Source organism: Rattus rattus, chromosome 5, assembly GCF_011064425.1.
Source record: "Rattus rattus isolate New Zealand chromosome 5, Rrattus_CSIRO_v1, whole genome shotgun sequence".
Lineage (NCBI taxonomy): Eukaryota > Metazoa > Chordata > Mammalia > Rodentia > Muridae > Rattus > Rattus rattus.
The window spans coordinates 86,675,801-86,680,377 of NC_046158.1; the positions used below are offsets into that span (position 1 = coordinate 86,675,801).

General features: G+C 38.2%; 1 pseudogene; it reads right to left on the reverse strand.

Moving 5' to 3' along the window:
* Positions 1-2,250: 2,250 nt before the first annotated feature.
* On the reverse strand, positions 2,251-2,962 carry LOC116900939 (annotated as a pseudogene).
* Positions 2,963-4,577: the final 1,615 nt, after the last annotated feature.

A 4,577-nucleotide genomic window follows, 5' to 3' on the forward strand; every position in this document is an offset into this window, starting at 1 on the left:
TATGTAGTTTCTGCTCTATACAACAGACCTCTTGAACAAAGATTTCAAGTCTAACTGAATTTTTATGACCTTTCACTACTATTTTTTTGACTTTTCAAATTGATTTCACAGGAGCCAGGGAAGCTAGTATTCTATCATCTTCTTCTATGTCATCCTTCACATGTAGATTCCACATGGAACCATGATATTTGTCTTACTTGTGCCTTTTTAACTAGTTCTTCAGGTCTATCCATGATCACCAGTGGCAAAACTCTGTTCTTTTTATGGCAGAGTAGTGTTTCATTTTGTAGTTGTCCTATGGGTTAAACATTCCTTTGTTGGTGTATACCTAAGTTGACATAAAACTTGGAAATTGTGAAGAGTGTTCTTCATAAAAATGAACACTCATCTTCAGTATTTACTAATGGAGCTCAAAAACAGATTTTCTTTGGGTTTAAAAGAAACTTCAAAAAAATACGCTCCAAAGCTTTAACAGGTATAAAACAGGTTTTTCTTTATACCATTCCCATTACTTGAATCCCATTATATTCAATAATGTCTCGTTTCTAATAGGTGACTTCTTATTATAGTCTAAAATTTATCATCTTCTCTGTTTTTGATATTCCATTAAGCTGATAAAAAGCAAATTGAAGGATAAAAAGGGTTTTATTGGCCATTCGGTTTCTGATCATCATGAACAGAAACCACCAGATCAACAACCTGGAGTCAAGAACCGTAGGAAGACCATGGAGTAATGTCTACTGTCTTAGTCTCCATGGACTGCTAATCCTGCTTTCTTATGTAATACAGAATCTAGCTCCAGGAAAGTGGCTTTACCCAGAGAAGACTGGTACTTACCAATCTATAGATGATTGAAAACTCTCTGGTAACATAGCTGCTGGCCAATCTGGACGGAGGCAATTTGTGAATTGAGATCCTCTTAACAGGTAAATCTAGTTTGTGTTGAGTTGAAAAATAGCACAATTTCTGATTGGTGTAATTAGAAATTTTGTATGGGCTCATTGTTCAATTATATATTTTCATGAGAAAATGGCAACCCATATCTTTATGCATTTTCAAATAAGTGCTTTTATTTCCTGCAAATGTTTTATTTTTTCATGTATTTGGGCTATGAGCCATTATTAGATTGTAATTTACAAATACTTATTATAATTATTTGCACATCTTTTACAAACTCTTTATTTTATCCGTTGCCATGAAAAAAGGCCTTCTTGGTTTTAATAATCCCTTCACTCTGCTTTTGATTTTATATACCATACTTTTGAAAGTATATATAAAAAGTATATTAATCTGGAAATACCTCACTTTTCTTCTAGTCATGTTATCACAATGGTCTTATGTCATGATTTACAGAATTTGAAATAGGTTTTTTATGACGTGTTGAATTTCATTTTTCCAATAGGAATAAGTTGCTCCATGATGAATATGAACTTGGTGTCTTTTGTTAAAGGTATTTTTTGCTGTAATGTGTGTTTACTTTTGTTTTTGTTTGTTTGGTTGTTGGTTTTGTCTCTTTTTTTTTGTTTAAAAAAAGAAGATTTATTTGACAAGGTTCATATTTAGTGCAGTACACACCTAAAAGTAAATCGCAGTACAGTGAATGACTTAAATCAAGGCCTCAGAATTTCATACAATACAAGATCAAAAATCTAAAAGTAATGGTATTCTTGTGTCCTCAAATTTCTCCGTTAATCCTGAAAAGGAAAAAGGAGCTAAACTCACATGCCTTACAGGTTATCAAGGAATTTGGAATTGAAAAAATATGCCAAATGTTTCACTTCTAATTATAGACACAGCTCCTCCTCATTTTAAAAAAAAAAAAACATGTCTTTTCAGCATGCAATCAATAGTGTTCAATGGCAATATGTATACATAGAGCAAATTTCACTATAATTCAACTGCTTTAACCTAAATACACTTTCTGTTACCTACACCTACAGTAACAGTTGGAGTTATTCAGCTTTGCCCGATCATCCTGGGTGACTGCTCAGACAACACTGAACCTTCACTTTGAGCTGGCGCCAATGCTCACTTAGAGAGCAGGCATAAAAACCACAAGGCTGGATTAGGAAAAACTGTTAAACTGAAGGGGTTTTGAAAAGAAATTCTTTTGACCAAGAGTCAGTGATCAGAATGAATTCATTTGTCCATCACTCATACTTCAGACATGTCAGAGATCCCTCCATCATCACGCCCATAGATGCCTGGCTTCCCCATTGTAGTTTAACTGTTCACTGCTCCTGACCTAACCTATGCAATGTTTGATTGAAAATCACTGGAGTTTTTTCCTGTAAAATTTGGTCATATCAAACACTGCTCTTGCCACTTAGCCTCCTCCTAACCACCACTCAGCTGCTGGCTGGCTTAAGCCTACAACTGACTGGTTTGGCAAACCCATGCCTCCTAGCATTGGCTCCCTTAAAAGCACTGCTGCTTGCTCCTGCTGTAGAATCAAGATGAGTTCCATATGCTATGTTGCATATTTGTTTATCTTTTGACCTAGCTGTACAGCATCTTCATAGGTTGCAACCTTTACATCTGCTGTTTCACCAGTTGCTATGCCATCGAGACCAATTTCAAATGTATTTTCACAGGTTGAGTGGTGAAAAAATTATAAATGTCGTCCTCAAGCAGCTCTGTATGGTAATCCCCACATGTGTAAACAGTGTCCCATTGTACTCTGAAAGTAGAAAACCACCATTCCTTATTCAGGTGAATATTCCTGAAAAAACAATAATTGAGTTCTCTTCCAAATCTATCTGAACAAATCCATAGCCATCACTATAGTCACTATAATCATCATAATCATCATAGTCTCTCTCCATAGCCATGTTAAGTACCACGCCTCATCCTCTCAAAGCCATGACTCCTCTGCCAATACTATTATACCCTCACAAATTCCCAGGTCTGCTGAGGGACTGTATTGCTACTGTATGGCCATAAGTTTTCGTGGTGGAAACATATTGAGTCTCTAACTTCAGCTCAACTGCTCTTAAATATTTCAATATACTGTCCCCATTCTTTCTTTGTGTTTCCTTAGAGCTTTTCAGCTATTTCAGAAGCAACCGCGTGAAGGCCTCCCTGCATTCCTCCTGTTGGAAGTCCACCAGCAATGTTATCTCATTTGGTACAATTTCCAATTCTGAGAAGAATGAATAATTCTTCCTCCCTCCAAAAGGGAGTCCTCGCTTCATACAGTCATCAGTCAGCAGACAATTGGCACCAGTATGTTTTAACACCTATTCCATTCCCATGCTGTTTGGACATGAATACTTCAACATATCTGTGTCAATGTGAGTTTCTCTGTTCTTTTCGAGGCCAATTTGATCATCTTCTGATTCGTTCAACAAAATGCCTCACTTGGCCTGCCTTCTGACAGAGAGGAACGAATACTTGAGCTCCATTTTGTATTTTCAGGTCAGAAAAAAAAAGTACGTTGCACTTTGTCTTGGCAGAACCAGGCAAGACCGGTGGCTTCCTCATGAAGCCCTCTCTGCCTTCATTTCAGCTATCGCCTCCTTCGCTCCTGGCAGCCGGAACAGACTGCAGGGCTCCACAAAAAGTCTCAATGCGGCTGAACAGAAAACATACTTTTGGGTCTTTAAGCTGTTACACTGACCTGTGACTATTTTTATGATCAACCATACTGTATTGGTTACTAAAGCTTCAATATATTTTAAACTTGATAACATAGTTCATATTTTTGTTCATTTTACTTAAGATAACATATGCTCTATAAGATTAAGGGCACATCACCTCTCCACACATATGTGCCTACTACATAGGTGCCGGGGTCCAGATTACCCATGTATGCCCTCTGCACTTGGGTTAGTCTCTGGGAGCCTGTGGTCCAGGTTAGCTGGTACTGTTCTTCTTCTGTGGGTCGACATCTAGTTTCAAGCGTTCGCTCTTTCCTCCAACTCTTCCGCACAGGGAAAGGCAACTAGTAGGTGAGACTTAAGGTTGCTTGGTAGGTAGATGGGGTGCATACTCTTAGGAGACAAAGAGGATGGGGATGGGGTGAAGAATGGGAGGAGAGACTGGGAAAGCAGGGCAATGTTTGAAGTAAAAATAAAACAACTTAATAAAAGGAGGAGGAGGAGGAAGAGAAGGAGGATGGAGAAGGAGGAGAAGGAAGGGAAAAGGGAAGGAAGGGAAGGGGAAGGGGAAGGAAGGGGAGAAAGGGAAAGGAAGGGAAGGAAGGGGAAGGGGGAAGAAGGGGAAGGGAAGGGGAAGGAAGGAAGGGACTTCCTTTATCAGCTGGAGAAGTTTCTCTAAGTAAAAATTTTTGGTGTTGCTCCTATACACTCATCTTAACATCTGCAAATAGTGACCTTGACTTTTGCTATTTCTTTTTCCCCTGATCTTTTTTTGTTGTCTTATTGCTCTTGCTTGAACTTCAAGTTCTACATTAAATAGATATGAGGAGAGTGGGTGTCCTTGTTTTTGTCCCTGATTTTTAGTGGAATTGGCTTCAAGTTTCTCTCCATTTAATCTGATGTTGACTACTGGTTTGCTGTATATTGCTTTTACTATGCTTAGCTTGGTGTCTTGAATTCCTGATCTCTCCAATACTT